Genomic DNA, 17,097 nt, shown 5'->3' with positions numbered 1-17,097 from the left:
GGCAGAGGTTTGTGGTTATTGGGAATGAATGGGGTTTTTTTTTTGTTTTTTTTTTTTGGTTTTTAATATATTTTCATTGGAATTTTAAAGTGGTGGCACCATTTCCACTAGGCCTTGGGGCTTATAAAATCTTTCTTTTAGAAGACTGCATTTTGTTGGGATTTTTTTAGCTGCCAAACCCTAATAGAGCCCTATTTTGTGCATTTAATCTGTAATTCCCACTCCTCCTCCCCAAAAAAAAACCCTCATAATTTCTTAAATTTGGTCAGATTTTCACAGGGATGACAAGAAAGCATGACAAAGGCCACCCCATTGAGATTGGAATGCAATTTGGCAGTGCTGAAACTATGAGGAGAAAATTCACCATTTTTTTTTTTTTTGGTTCACTATGTAGGTAAATGAGTGGTTTTTATTCCGAGCCTCATTTCATGGGAAAGCTGATAATGCCCAAAATATTCAGCCTGAGGCAGCTACGTGATGTACTCAATTTTAATTCAAAAGGTTGAAGGCTGGAAATTGTTTTAAACTAAGCCATTGAGTGCAGGTTTTACAATGGGAAGTGTCAGTCAGTCGGCACTTGTGCACCAGCTGCACTTATATTAATATTTATTGAGCGATTGATTGATTTAATAAATAATATTTATTATTTCTTTTAAATGGCTAAATCAAATAATTTTTGGATTTTAGTAATCAGTTTAAGCTATTTGCCAAATTCATAAAGTAGTTTTCGGATATTCGTTATCATGCCCCATGGGAAACTTTTACCCCATGCTATGTTTACCTTGATGTATCCTGCAATGCAATTCTAATTTTAAAAAAAAGAAGAAAATTATGGACTTTGCAATGAAAGCCCATGAAGAAAAGATTTATTTACAACAATGAGCTATATTGCAAACAAATGAAAAGTACGTGAAGGCAGAGCTATGGTATGTTCCTCCATAGAAAAATACACTATGGCTGTGTCTACACCAGCTCCCAACTGCGAAGGGAGCCTGGTAATTAGGGTGTTGGGAGATTACTAATGAAGTGCTGCGGTGCATATGCAGCGCTTCATTAAGCTAATTCTCCCCCGTGGTGACTTCAAAGTGCCGGCTTGCGTGTAGCCGCAGCTCACTCGTGGGCACTTTGAAGTGCCCAGGCTACTTCGAAGTCCCTTTACTCCTCAAAATTTTGCTGCTTCAATGTTGCCATGGGGGAGAATTGGTTTAATGAAGTGCTGCAAATGCACTGCAGCACTTCATTGGTAATGTCCCAACATCCTACTTACCACGCTCCCTTCGAAGTTGGGAGCTAGAGTAGACACAGCTTATAAGTAGCATCAACTCTACCTGAAGCACTGTACGTAAGTCTGAATACGAACACTGTCTGAAAGGGTAGCTGGGAGTGGAGACCTACAGAAATTACACGGCAGCTGGAGGAATTTAAGTGAAAATTAGCGTCTCTATAGAAGAGTTCCTTTGTGATTCTGAGAACCTGCAACTCCTGGGGTGTGTCTATACTTGCATTCCTCTTTCGAAAGAGGTATGTAAATGAGGTAAATCGAAAATGCAAATGAAGTATAAATTTGCATATTTTGCACCTCGTTTGCATATTCCAATTAGATAATAGGAAGAAGAATTCTTTTGAAGATGGGGTTTACTTTTGAATAAGCAGCATCTACACTGGCCTTCGTCTTTTGAGAGAAGCCCTTTCAAAATTAGAACATGCAAATGAGGTACCGAATATGCAAATATGTACCTCATTTGCATTTTCAACTTACCTCATTTGCATACCTCTGTCAAAAGAGGAATGCAAGTGTAGACACATCCCGATGTTTATTTTTACTTTGTGTTGCTAGCAAGATGAAACTGTGAATATATATCATTTTAGTTAAAAAACAACAAAGGGAAGACATAATGTCCAACAGGCACCAGAAATATGTAATCAACTGAGAGGGAAAGGATTATTTGTTAGCACTTAGCATTAATACTGTGGTAATGTCTACAAGCTTCAGTTAGGATTGGCCCCATTCTGCAAAGCACTGTACAAACATGTAAGTAATGATGCTCTCTATCACAAAGAGCTTGTGATCTTGTGTGAAAACAAGGGAATAGCAGCAATTAGATGAAAAATGAGAGCAGTAAAATTTAGGTGGAAGATGGGGAAACACTGTCTGATGGGTATACGGTGGGATTTTCCCAAAGAAATAAGGCACAACCTTTGTTGGTGACTCTAGAAACTAAAGTGCTCAAAAGAGTAGACAGTGTACTGCAAAGAACAATGCTTCATGGACGAGAAATGGACCAGCTTCTCCAACGGTTCTTTCATATGAATGTTGGAACTACCATGTTGGTCCATCAGTTCCAGTATCCTGACTCCCACAGTGGTTGGTACAATTTTTAACCTCACCATGTCAGAGACTCTAGAGCATATTTCCTGTGTCGTTTGGGCAGATAGCTTAATCCTGTCCTCACTACTAACTGGAATGGAGCAGCATACTCACTAATTATGCTTATGGACCAATTTTTACACTGCAACAAACCCAAACAGCCAGATTGAGGGGGGATGTGATAGAGCTATATAAAATTATGACTGGTGTGGAGAAAATAAATAAGGAATTGGATGGATTGGAAAAGAGGCAGGAGCCTGTTGCGGTCCAGAATGAGGAAGAGGGAATCATAGAGAGAGACTTCAACAGGTGCATCTATGTAGTTTTGATCCTGCAGCCCAGTCCTTCCCCTGAGTCTAACTTTTACTGTAAGAACACTTCTTCCTATGCAGCATTTTTCATTGGCGGATCTCAAAGCACTTTACAAAAGTTTGGCGTGACTATCTCCATTTTACTGCAGGGGGAACTGAGGGATTCAACTAGGAAGTGAGCTTTCTAACTTGGAATGGTAAATGTCCTGAAAAAATGGATAAACAGTGAGCTGGCAAAATTTGCTGATGACAAAACTACTCCAAATAGTTAAGTCCCAAGCAGACTGTGAAGAGCTACAAAGAGATCTTAGTAAATTGGGTCACTGGGCACCAAAATGACAGAGGACATTCAGCGTTGACAAATGCAAAGTAATGCACTTTGGAAACTATGATCTCAACTATGCATATAAAATGATGGGGTCTGACATAGCTGTTACCACTCAAGAAAGAGATCCTGGAGTCATTAGCCGTGTCTACACGTGCATGCGACTTCGAAGTAGCGGCACTAACTTCGAAATAGCACCCGTCACGGCGACACGCGCCGGGCGCTATTTCAAAGTTAACTTCGACGTTAGGCGGCGAGACGTCGAAGTCGCTAACCCCATGAGGGGATAGGAATAGCGCCCTACTTCGACGTTGAACGTCGAAGTAGGGACCGTGTAGTCGTTGCGCGTCCTGCAACTTCGAAATAGCAGGGTCCGCCATGGCGGCCATCAGCTGAGGGGTTGAGAGATGCTCTCTCTCCAGCCCCTGCGGGGCTCTATGGTCACCGTGTGCAGCAGCCCTTAGCCCAGGGCTTCTGGCTGCTGCTGCGGCAGCTGGGGATCCATGCTGCAGGCACAGGGTCTGCAACCAGTTGTCGGCTCTGTGGATCTCGTGTTGTTTAGTGCAACTGTGTCTGGGAGGGGCCCTTTAAGGGAGCGGCTTGCTGTTGAGTCCGTCCTGTGACCCTGTCTGCAGCTGTGCCTGGCACCCTTAGTTCGATGTGTGCTACTTTGGTGTGTAGACGTTCCCTCGCAACGCCTATTTCGATGTGGTGCTGTGCAACGTCGATGTTGAACGTCGACGTTGCCAGCCCTGGAGGACATGTAGACGTTATTCATCGAAATAGCCTATTTCGATGTTGCTACATTGAAATAAGCTATTTCGATGTTGGCTTCACGTGTAGACGTAGCCATTGTGGCTAGTTCTCTGAAGACATCTACTCAGTGCGCAGCGGCAGTCAAAAAAGCCAACAAAATGTTGGGAATCATTAAGAAAGGAATAGATAATAAGACAAAATTTCATATTACCTTTATATGAATCCATGGTACGTTAACATCTGGAATACTGTGTACAGATGTGGTCGCCCCATCTCAAAAAAGATATATGGGAATTGGAAATGGTTCAGAAAAGGGCAACAAAAATTATTAAGGTTATGGAATGTCTGCCATATGGGGAGAGATTAATAAGACTGGGTCTTTTTAGTTTAGAAAAAGGATGATTAGAGGGGGATGTGATAGAACCATATAAAATCGTGACTCCTGGGGAGAAAATAAATAAGGAATTGTTATTTACTCCTTCTCACAACACATGAACTAGGGGTCACCAAATGAAATTAATAGGCAGTAGGTTTAAAACAAACAATAGGAAATATTTTTTCACACAACGCACAGTTAACCTGTGGAACTCCTCACCGGAGAATGTTGTGAAGGCCAAGACTAGAGCAGAGTTTAAAAAAGAACTAGATGAATTCATGGGAGATAGGTCCATCAGTGGCTATTTAGCCAGAATGGGCATGGATGGTGTCCTTAGCCTCTGTTTGCAAGAGGCTGGAGATGGGCGACAGGGAATTGATGATTACCTGTTCTGTTCATTCCCTCTGGGGCACCTGCCACTGGCCACTGTTGGAAGACAGGATACTGGGCTTGACAGGACTATGATCTGACCCAGTATGGCTGTTTTTATATTCTTATGAGTTCCAGTATAGTGCTCTGTCCACTAGGCAACAATGTCTGTGTATATAGAGTAGAAGAGTCTCTGTTGTGTAGTACACAGCTCCCTGGCATTGTGGACTCTTCACTTGGGATCTTCAAAGAAGATGTGTACTACTTCTGCCATGTTAGTTCTTCCACCTCAGAGGGAATGGTGAAATTTTATTTCTCCCTGATGCATATCCATACTCCTTACTTATAATATTGACTCCCTGTATATGTTTCTGACTTTATCACTATACATAATTCCTAAAAGTTATGTGTTCTCAATCACATAGAATTTGTGTTTCTATCGCCTCATTATTTTACTAGTTTCAAAATTCGGGGGGAAATTTGCATCCTTCCCTACCATCTTTTTCCTATATATATGTTAAGCAACCCTTCAGAGGAATAGCTTGAATGTCAGTAACTCTCCTAGCAAAGCATCAATCTTTTTAATAGAGTTCACTGATTTTGTTTCCCTCTCCACACTAGTAACTAACATAGACTCAATAAATTCTTGGGGATTTCAGGCTGCAAATAACAATCTGCCGGATACACACTTGAATGTATAAAGACTCTGGTTGCTCCGGGAATTTCCTGCTACTCAGCATCACCAGCTTACAGCAGGAAGAACACTACTTAATGTATCCAGAATCAAGTTACTATTTCCCTGGACACATTAATGACTATTAAATACTCTAAAGTGTAAGGGTCAAGGTTTTAACACTGGCCTCAGAAATATGAATACCAATAACCATATACCCACAAGCATAGGCAGCTACTGTTTTCCCAAGCTATCAAATGGGGTTGGCTGGAAAATGTTATTTTTCTATGGAAAAAAAAAAGACAAAACATTTTTTGTTATCTTTACCTTCATTTGAAACTTTTCACGTATTTGTCAAAAAGTTCTGACTAATTTTTCATCCAGCTCTGTTGTCAGTTTAATATTGCACGTGAAAAACCTAGCTGATTTGGGTGGCAAAGGAAAAACACATTAATGCAAAAGTATATGCTTAAATTCCAGGGTGGGCATTTTTGTACTATTAGGAGTCAGATGTGGCTATTTGGGAAACCCCCGAGAGGACTTTTACCTTTAAACACTTTTTTGAGGTTTGGATGAAAATGTAAGATATCGAGGAAGTAAGTCTAAAATATACAGTAATTTCTTCGAGAACTATTTGTAAGGAAAAGCAGAGTAAGTGGAGACTTATGATCTTGTATTTTTCGAGGTCTGCCAGAGACTTGCAACTCTTGCACAGATTTGGGTCTCCCCTGTGTTGGACTCACAACTCATGTGTCCTGGGAAGTAGTCCCAGAGCCTGGTTGCTTTGATTAAATTACATATCAATTTAATCAACTGCATATATGCAATCAGATACAAGAAGTATTTATTACAACAAGAGTTCATGAATCATCATTTACAAACCACTCAAAGAGGAGTGCCTAGTAGGAGTAAGAGGGGAACTCGGCTTTTCGATTGTTAAAAAGCTGAATAACGTGAATTTGTCCGATGCTATTAAAATTTGTGCCTCATGGGGGAAGAAACAATAATAAAATAATGTAAACATGTGACTCTGACTTCAATGGAACTATACACAGCTAGGCTGTATCTACACTACAAACTTACTTCAAAGTTAACTTTGAAGTAAGGGGCTACTTGGAAGTAGCCTGCAGAGCATCTATGCACACTTTCCCTTACTTCAAATATAACTTCTAAGTTAAGTGTGTGTAGACATTCTGCACTCCTTACTTTGAAGTAAGGGGTCCTCCAAGGAAGATGGAGACAGTCTGAGCAGCCCAGGCAGGACTCTATGGTCCCTGCCGGCCACCTTAAAGGAACCAGCTCCCTGGCAACCCCAGGCAGGAAGCTGAGACTGTGTCACAAGCAGGGGCAAAACGAGCTCCCACTTGGACTGCCCCTGCTTGATGCAGCACCCAGCCTTCATACCCCCTGGCCACCATGGCAGGACACCAGGACCCCCCCTGCCCACTCCAGGGGCCCTGGATGAGAAGTCTAAGGGCTCGCAGCACCCATGCAGGGACCGTACCAGGAGGTGACCTTCCTGGACCAAGGATGAGCTGAAGGACCTCCTCACTCTGTGGTGGGCATAAGAGGTCCTTCACCAAACTGGTGCCCAGCAGAGAAACACTGAGACATTTGACTGGTTGGCTAGTGGCCTCACCACCCCAGGCCACTCCAACCACACTGGCTGCAGAGTCTGCATAAAAGTGAAAGAACTGAGGCAGGTAACCATCAAAGCCCGTGATGTTGCCAGTCAGTTGCAGGCACAGCCCCTGCACTGGCCCCACTATCGGGAGCTGCACCAGCTCCTGGAGCCAAGGGAGGCGGCCACCCCAGAGCACCTGGTTGACACCTGAAGACAATGATGAGGAGGTGGACCCCTCCAGCACTATGAGCCCCCCAATGCAAGGTGCAGCCCACTGAGACTGAGGGTGATGACAAGGGCTACAGTGATGGGACCCTCATCATCACTCTCCCCTCCAGGACACTAAGTAGAGCCTCCGCCACCAAAGCCTCTCCTGAGCTCCGGGAGGTCACAGCCAGTACATACGGGGTGAATAGGATGTCACAAGGGCTGGGGGCAGGGTCCCCCCCAAACAGCCACACAGCCCACATGCCTGGGGCTGGGGGAGGGGGAGGGAACACAGGCCAACCCTCATGAGGCAGGAACCTCTCAGCAAGCAGGATCCCATGGGACTCATGAGCCATCAGGCGGCAGGTGTGTGTCATGATGGCCAGTGGAGTGGGGACCCCCCCAGGTGGTTGGGACCCATCACTCACAGGCCACCCTCCTTTCTCTTTCTGTGTCCACAGGTCCATCATCAGGAACCCACCATAGCCCACCAGAGCTGGCCGCAGCCACAGGGGGCCACGAGGCCGCCCCTTCGCCTCAGCCTGCATCCCTCCATGGCCATGGCTGGGCCTCCCAGAGACAATGTTGGAGGAACAAGGAGGCAGTTGCAAACTGGGCAGTTGTGTGGGAGATGACTGGGGTGATCTGGGACTGGCTGGCAATGTAGCAGGACATGTGGGTGTGACTGGCCAGAAGCCTGGTGCATGGCCCAGGCCTTGACCAACTGCCTTGTCCAGTCTCCTACCCCTTCATTAGCCCAGCCTGCAGCCAACACCCCCCAACACACACAGCTGCCCCTGCAGCAGCCACCTAGCATGGGGCAGACCTGTCACTGCCCACCCACATCCAGCTGGCTTGATGGCTGCTGGCTGAGGTGTGTGCACCAGGCCCAGCCCCAGTGGCCCCCTGCACACCCTGTGGAGGCCAAGCCCATGGCAACCCTACCCCAGCTCTACCTCCCTGTGGTCCTGGCCCCATCACAACCCTTCAATGGTCCCCAGACCTGGGGCAGTAGGGGCAGGTGCAGCCAACACAGCTCCCAGCCCCTCACACCCCAGATGACTGTGCCTTCCCCCATCCCAGCCCCCCTTCCACTTCAGTCCCTTAACCTAGCCCCCCACAACCTCCCTCCTGTGGACTGCCCCTCCCCTGTGCACTGTAAATTGTTTCACCTGTTGTTTTCTTTTGTTCTGCCAAATATGTTTCTCCCCCGCCCCCGCAGCAGTAATGTTCAATGTTCCCACCCTAACCCTGCATCCCTGGTGGTCGGTGGGAGAGTGGTTGTAGGGGAGTGTGGCTGGGAGTGTCAGGGACACAGGGTCCTGCCTCCCAGACCCTGACCCCCCATCCCTCTGGGCCTTGTGGCACAGGAGAGTGGGCAGCTGTTCATGGCTGGCTCCCACTGGCCCTCCACAAGATTAAGGAGGGCACAGCAGGCAGCAATGACTGAGGGGATGTCTGGGAGGCTGACAACCAGCCTGGAGAAGTCCATGAAACATCCCCTTCAGCCTCCCAGTTGCCCATTCAACTCTGCCCCGGTGTGGTTGAGGCAACTGTTAAAGGTGTCCTGGGCCAGCATGGTGCATCTGCTGTAGGACTGCATAAGTCATGGGTGCAGCGGATATGTGGTGTTGGCCATAATGCAGGAGCCATCATGATGTCTCCAAGCAGGCGCTCCCATGGGGGGACATATGTGCCCTCCTGAATCCAGTGTCCCAGCTATGAATGGCAAAAGACACGGGAATCATGGGCTCTGACCAGCCACCCCACACACATATATCCAGGAAATGGCCCCTCGTGTCCATCAGGGCCTGGAGTATCACCAAGTAGTACCCCTTCCTGTTAACGTAGGCACCCCTGCTGTGGTCCGGAGCACAGATTGCCAGGTGTGTCCCATCCAGGACTCCAAAACAAGTAGGGAAGCCCAGGTCTGTGAACCCAGTGAGGGCATATTCCAGGTCCCCTAAGGCCATGACGCATTGCAGGCGCCCCCTGTTGATTGCTCAGATGACCTGCAGGGGGCGAAGGAAGATGAACAACTTCCTAGGAGGCCCTCCTGTCCCCTCCCAGCCAGGGGCCCCCTGCTCCCTCCCCACCAGGGCCCCCTGCCCCCTGCTCTCTCCCTAGGGTGGGTCCGTTGTGGGGGGGCCAGACTTACCTCTATCACCACCACACTGACGGTGGCATTGCCAATGCTGAATTGGTGGCCAACAGACTGGAGGCTGTTGGGGGTGGCCAGCCTCCACAGTGTGATGGACACCATCTTCTGCAGCAGGCACGCTGGCCGCATCTGTGTGTTCCAGTGTTGGAGGACTGGAGCAAGCCAATGGCAGAAGCCCTCAAATGTCTGGCAGGTCATCCAAAATTTCCTTAGCCACCACTCGTCATCCCAGTCCTCCAGCACCAGCTGGTCCCTCCAGTTGGTGCTGGTGGTGAAGGCATACCGGCACCAAATCAGGGGGAACAGGGGGAAGGGCAGCAGTGCCATGGCCAGAGTCTGCAGGCTGGGACCCATGTAGGCAACCCGGCCGTGACACTGAAAGAGCAGGGTGACCAGCATAGCCAGCAGGCTGGCCAGGGTGGACAGGACCTTATCCTCAGGGAGGGTAGGAGTGGGCATGTTGGTCAGCTCTTCTCCCCAGCACGTGCTCTGCTGCTGTGTGCAGCCTGGCAGCCTTGAGCACGTGCAGGGTGGGGTGTTGGGAGGGGCACATTAAGGTGTTGGCTGCCTGCAAGCCTGGAAGGGCTTGTTGGCCATGCAATCACATGCCTGCATCATTTCCTGACCCCTTACTTTGAAGTAGGGGCTAATTGTGTGTAGACGTTTAACTCTGAAGTAGGGGGAAGCCTACTTCGAAGTAAGGGAGGGTGCATTTTGTGTGTAGATGCTGTACTTCAAAGTTGCTTGCTTTGAAGTGTAACTTTGAAATAAGTAACATCAAAGTTATTATGTAACGTAGATGCAGCCTTAAGCATGTAGTTAAGCATGTGGTGTAGTGTTTTCTGAACTGGTGTTAGGAAGCTCAACTCAATGCAAGACAGAGCCCTAAACTGTTTGCACTGCAGTGACATATGCTGTCATATGTGTATCTTTCTTCATATTTATTGATTTACTGTAGTGTAACTGACAATAGACTTTACCTCTTACGCCATTTGAATTGGGTGAATTTGGAATTGTTTTAAAAGCTTACTTTATTTATTGCTAGTGTTCTGTATCAGGGTTCCATCATTATTTCTAGGATTAATGTCAAGCTAAATGACCTCGCATTGTCTTGGTGTGCAAGTTTGTACTTTAAAAATTCACACAAACTTTAGTTTCTCTCAGTTCACTGGTACCTTACCAATTTTCCAAGATTTACTGAATATGAACATCAGTGGTCCAAAGTGCTCCTCGGCCAAGCCTCTGAAAAATTTACGTTTAATTCATGCTGGTTATCAACCTCCATAGTTACCACTGGAAGAAAGTATTTTGTCCTCATCATGTTGTATGGACACCTTGTTTAGCATAGTTCCATTTACAGAGAAGAAATATTTTTCTTTTGCCATTTTGTTTAATGACACTTTTTCCATCTCCAGCTATTAATGGACCTAGACCACATTATCCTTAATGTCATTGGTCATCTGTATTTGATTGGCACCTGCCGCTTATAATTACAGTAGTCCCTCAAGTTATGCAAGGGTTGCAGTCCCTTGTACCCTCGCATAACTCGAATTTTGTGTAAGTTGGGTGGGGGGGGGCGGCTTTTTTCCCTGGCAGAATGCATGTTGTGCAGCCAGGGAAGCAGCAGGAGCACCTGGAGCTCCTTATGAAAGGTAAGGCCTGGATTTGGGGGGAGGGGGCAGTTGGGGAGGGTTGAGCCTGGCAGTGGGCTGGGGCCGTAGGAAGGGAGCAGGGAAGTTAAGTCTGAGGTGGGATAGGATTGCAGTGGGGGGAGGGGCATGGAGCTGAGCCGGAATTACACTTAAGGTGTTTGAACTGGGGTGGGGGTGTTGAGCCAGAGCTACACATGGGGGTGATGAGCCAGGCCGTGCGGGGTAGGGGGTTGAACCGGGGCGGGGGTGGTGAGCCAGAGATGGGCCATGGGTGGTAAGCTGGGCCACGGGGGGTTTCAACCAGTGGTGGGGGAGGCGGGTGGGTTGAGCCAGGGCCATGGGGAGTGGTATTTAGAGTTGACTTAATTCATGTTAATGGCTACGTCTACACGTGCAGCCAACATCGAAATAGCTTATTTCGATGTTGCGACATTGAAATAGTCTATTTCGATGAATAACGTCTACACGTCCTCCAGGGCCGGCAACGTCGATGTTCAACTTCGACGTTGCTCAGCCCAACATCGAAATAGGTGCAGCGAGGGAACGTCTACACGTCAAAGTAGCACACATCGAAATAGGGATGCCAGGCACAGCTGCAGACAGGGTCACAGGGCGGACTCAACAGCCAGCCGCTCCCTTAATGGGCCCCTCCCAGACACAGTTGCACTAAACAGCACAAGATACACAGAGCTGACAACTGGTTGCAGACCCTGTGCCTGCAGCATAGATCCCCAGCTGCCACAGAAGCAGCCAGAAGCCCTGGGCTAAGGGCTGCTGCCCACGGTGACCATAGAGCCCCGCAGGGGCTGGGGAGAGAGCATCTCTCAACTCCCCAGCTGATGGCCGCCATGGAGGACCCAGCAATTTCGACGTTGTGGGACGCGGATCGTCTACACGGTCCCTACTTCGACGTTGAACGTCGAAGTAGGGCGCTATTCCTATCTCCTCATGAGGTTAGCGACTTCGACGTCTCGCCGCCTAACGTCGAAGTTAACTTCGAAATAGCGCCCGACGCGTGTAGATGCGACGGGCGCTATTTCGAAGTTGGTGCTGCTACTTCGAAGTAGCGTGCACGTGTAGACGCAGCTATTGTGAGTTAAGAGCAACTCGAAACTGCGCATTTCAAGGGATTACTGTACCTGCATTTCTTAACTTTTTATATGTATGTTTTTGTATTACCACTACATAGTTCCCGTTTTCTCATCTTTATAAGGTCTTTCTGAGAATGAGCTATGCCCTTATTGATGGTATCCTCAAGGAAAACATGAGAAGGGGAAAGCAAGCTTCTCACTGGGGGTTATCTACAGTGGACCACATTTTTGTGTAAACTGGCTTAGCTCACCTATGGGCTACGTCTACACGTGCCCCAAACTTCGAAATGGCCACGCAAATGGCCATTTCGAAGTTTACTAATGAAGTCCTCAGCCGCACACCCTCCTCAGCAACCATTCCTCAGAGCTGCCCAGAGCATACCACTTGGTGCTCCAGCAGCAATTTAATGGGCCCGCAGTTCCTACCCACCACTGTTGCTACTCTAGCTGTAGTGGTGGTGGGAGCCCTGGGCCTTTTTGAATAACTTTGCCATGGGGCACTTGCCCCCTTCCCCTTGCCCCACAGCAGCAGATCTTCTGAGAGATGTGAAAAATCTGGTCCCTAAACCAACCTAATCTGACGTGTAGACAGTGCTAGGATGATGGAAGAATTCTTCCACTGATCTAGCTACCACCTTTCTGGCAATGGATTACCTCTCCCATCAGTGTAAGTATTGTCTGCACTGAAGTGCTACATTGGAACCGCTGTAACATTTCACATGTAGACAAGCCCTTCGCTGTGTCTAGGAGAGAGATGCAAAAGTTTGGAGAATAGAATTCTTTCCTGTGCTGGATGCAATATGGCAGCAGACATACCCTACTGTATTCTTGAGTTATAGTAGCAGGCATGGCAATTTTGCTTTCACCAGTGAATAGAGGTAGTTACAGGTGTGCTCTCCATTTCTTCCTATGTTCCAGGGTCCTTGTAAACAAGGAAAGATAGTGATCCTGTTAAAAACAACAAGTCCTGTGGCACCTTACAGATATTTTGGAGCGAAAGCTTTTGTGGGCAAAGAACCACTTCGTTAGGTGCGATGAAGTGGGTCCTTGCCCATGAAAGCTTATTCTCCAAAATATCTGTTAGTCTATAAGATGCCACATGACTTCTAGTTGTTTTTGAAGATACAGACTAACACGGATACCCCTCTGATACTGATTCTGTTAAGAGTATTTCTGTGTGTAAACTGGCTTAGCTCACCTATGGCTACGTCTACACGTGCCCCAAACTTCGAAATGGCCACGCAAATGGCCATTTCGAAGTTTACTAATGAAGCGCTGAAATGCATATTCAGCGCTTCATTAGCATACGGGCGGCAGCCGCACTTCGAAATTGACGCGCCTCGCCGCCGCGTGTCTCGTCCCGACGGGGCTCCTTTTCGAAAGGACCCCACCTACTTCGAAGTCCCCTTATTCCCATCAGCTCACGGGAAGAAGGGGACTTCGAAGTAGGTGGGGTCCTTTCGAAAAGGAGCCCCGTCGGGACGAGACGCGCGGCGGCGAGGCGCGTCAATTTCGAAGTGCGGCTGCCGCCCGTATGCTAATGAAGCTCTGAATATGCATTTCAGCGCTTCATTAGTAAACTTCGAAATGGCCATTTGCATGGCCATTTCGAAGTTTGGGGCTCGTGTAGACATGGCCATTAAGTGCAGGTGGCTGGGGAGACTTTGTGAATAGACAAACTATAAAAACTAACCACCGAACTCCCCAAATTTGTTTTCTTTCAAACTGGTGTCATCTGATTCAGACCAGCTGTTTCCTCTGGTAAGCTCTTGGACTTGAAGCAGGTGATTTGAGCGCCACCTTTATTACATGATGCCTTGTTCAACATGGTTGGCTATAGATATTTCAAGTGACAAGTAATTATGAAATGAAATGATGGCTCTTCTAATATTCAATTACATACACGTCTTTTATTTTTTCCTCTTGGCAAGTTGCCCAACACAAATGGATGCTCATTGTTCCTTAAATAAATTATTATGGTCTTAAACAACTCTGCAATGTGATACTTACAGGAGTGCTCTGTTTATTTTCTGGCACAGATTGCTCTAAAGATATTCAACTTCTGTGCTCCAGCTTCTGTCACACTCATTATGTTTAGAAGCGATTATGTAAATATTGTACGGCATTCATCTCAGACGGGGTTTTATTTATTTATAAATAATCTCAGAATTTCAATTTAAGGGCATGCAGCTGAAAAACCTGTTCACAGGATGAGACAGTACCACCCTCCTCTCCACCCCAGCCCATAAAATTGAGCAGTAAGCAGTATATATGCAAATTGTCCCATGCTTTGCCTTGCCTGGTTATAGAGGGAAGGGGTGCAAGAAATTGGGCTATAGACACCCAGTCACTGGGTGAGTAGGCTGTCATTGCAAAAGACAGGCACTGAACAACGTCTAAAGAATTTAACCCATTTTTCTATTTTAAAAGAGACAACCCTCAAAAAACAAAAGAAAAGAAAAGAAAAAGGACTCCCCCAGTCCCACAAAAATCAATAATAAACATTAAAACCAGAAGTGCCTGACCTTGGTCTCACATAGCTTTAAATCAGATATGGCTAGTATAAAATCAGTGGAGTAGCTCAGGTATCAAAAGTTACATCAGAAACAGGCCTCTGGTCGACTGTGCTTTTGCATGTTATGTGAGGCCCAATGCTGCAAGGTGCGGCTCTTGTGAACAGCTGAGAACGCGAGCCTCAATGCAAAGCAAAGGCTTCCAGCAACTCAAAGATTTTCAGCATCTTCATCATCAGACCTTTCTGGTGTAATTTATACATCTGAGTTTCCTAATGAATGATGCCTTACTCTCCTGTAGCGATATCTCTTTGTGCCCTAGGGCTATAGAACACATACCCCTGATAAACAGAAGGGATGGAGGGCTAATAGTTGAAAATTTAAGTCACATTTATCTCCTATAGTATGCATGTTATTGTCTTTCAATTAGCATATTGTGCCTATGCACCTTGGGAAAACAGACTCCCGTGAGTGTTGTTTGCAGGCTAAAATCCAAAGGGCTATAACTCCATTGACTTAAGGTCATTTGAAAGCTGGCACACAAAGGCTGGGTCTACACATGCCCCTTCCTTTTAAAAGGGGCATGCTAATGAGCGGGTTCGAAAGATGCTAATGAGGTGCCGCAATGAATATGCAGTGCCTTGTTAGCATAATGGCTGCCGCGGTGATTCGAAAGTATGGCTTTTCAATCGTGCACCACCCATGGAGACAGGACCTTCCGAAAGGACCCCCCCCCAGTTTTCGAAAGCCCTTCTTTCTCTCTGGTGATTGAGGGGGTCCTTTCAGAAGGTCTCATCTCCACAGGTGGCACGTGATTTGAAAAGCCTCACTTTCGAATCGCCATGGCTGCCATTATGCTAATGAGGCGCTGCATATTCATTGCAGTGCCTCATTAGCATCTTTCGAACCCACTCATTAACATGACCCTTTCGAAAGGAAGGGGTACGTGTAGACACAGGGAAACTGTGTTAGTCAGTCAGTTTCAATCCCTCATGTACATTATAGTTTTCTGCAATCATAGGCCCTGGGGTAAGGTGGCAGGTAGGCCTCTCTCCTCACCCCGAGAAGGGGAGGGACACCAAAGGCAGCAGGGTCAGGACCTACGGCAGTCAGCCCTGGGCGCTGCTCAGACTGTGATGCTGCCCCCTTCTGCCCTGCAGCACCACGTGGAGTGGTGAAGCAGCACGGTCGTGGCGTTGGAAAGGGCCTGGAGCCCTTTGAAATGCTGGGCACTGGTGCAGCTGGGAGTGCCAGTGTATTGGCCTTGCTCTCTATGTCCAGTTCTCATCGGTGTGAATAAATGTAGTGCACCGATTGAGATAAAAATATGGAACCTGTGGAGCTGGTTCTCCTGCTTCCACCAAGCAGTAACATATGAAATAAAGCCCCAGCATCAGGAAAACACTAAGGCTGCAAAGCACGCAAGTCAACATATAACAAAGTTAAGGTTTCATTCCCAACTGTAGTGGTACCCGATGGCACAGAGGTATTATAATACAACCTTGAATTATCCAACCATGTATTATTTCCACAGGTGCATAATCAGTTCAGGAACCTCCTAGGGAAAATGTATTATCCCTCAAAGTTGGTAAAAATAACTCGTTCATTCCTAGTTATAATGAACATAGGCTGAATATATGTTCTGCATTGCAGTGAAATGGAAAGAAATTATTCGTGTCTAATTGCAATACAGAAAAGTCAATCTATTTCTGACGAGAGAATTAGTATGATCTTTACTTGTTTTCCTCTCCTCACAAAAAAAATAACTTTTGATTTCCCCCCAACCCCCAGGACCTATCCTAAGAGAGTACGTGGTCTATGCCTTGCATGATGTATTATGCACACGTAGCAGGAGCAAAATAATGTTACAGGACTAAAATAAATATTTTTGTTAAATATCCATTGGCTTTCAATCCTTTGTAATGGGAACTTGCAAGTTATTGCCAAATTGTTACATTTCAGTTAATTTGTGCAATACACTCTGGGTTCTGCTGCATGGATATGAAAAGTGAGTAAAGCCTTGTACATAAACATTAACCACTATTTCTTTTTACACATAAATTTTTAAAAATTATAAAGAGGAGCATCCAAGAAGGATGGTGTATGGAGAAAAATAGATACATACAGATAATCATGGAGGTGGCAGGAAACCAGGAAGTAATATGCCCCTGGGGAGGGTGAGAAATAATATCAGTACTGCAGGTGGCTAGGTACTTATGGGACCACAACTGAAGTATGGATAGTTATGCTTTAGTATCTGTGGGGGTGGAGAGAGGTATGAATAGTAGTCTGCAATGATCTGGGGGTGGCTAGACTAGATGACCTGCTGAGGTCCCTTCTAGCCCTATGATTCTATATTTAACACCTCAATGCCTTTGAATAAGAAAAAATTGTTTTGGCATCTTATCTGAGTATACATTACAGAATAAAATGGCCTGATTTATGAAGGACAAAAAATACACTCATATTTATAGCTCATTAGCCTATATATTCTAGAGTGATTAGGGCTTTTAGAGACCTCCTTTTTCGGATGCAGATCCTGAAATATCTCTGGGGGCAAGTGCTCAGCAATTATGAAAAATCAGGACCCAGAAAAATGTTTTGAGATGAGCACTCAAAAGCAGTGGCACTCAAAATTACTAGTCCTTTTTGACAAAGGAAATGGTGCAAG

The sequence above is a fragment of the Carettochelys insculpta genome, chromosome 10 (genome assembly GCF_033958435.1).
Source record: "Carettochelys insculpta isolate YL-2023 chromosome 10, ASM3395843v1, whole genome shotgun sequence".
In the NCBI taxonomy this organism is placed as follows: domain Eukaryota; kingdom Metazoa; phylum Chordata; order Testudines; family Carettochelyidae; genus Carettochelys; species Carettochelys insculpta.
This window is presented reverse-complemented; position numbering follows the sequence as displayed.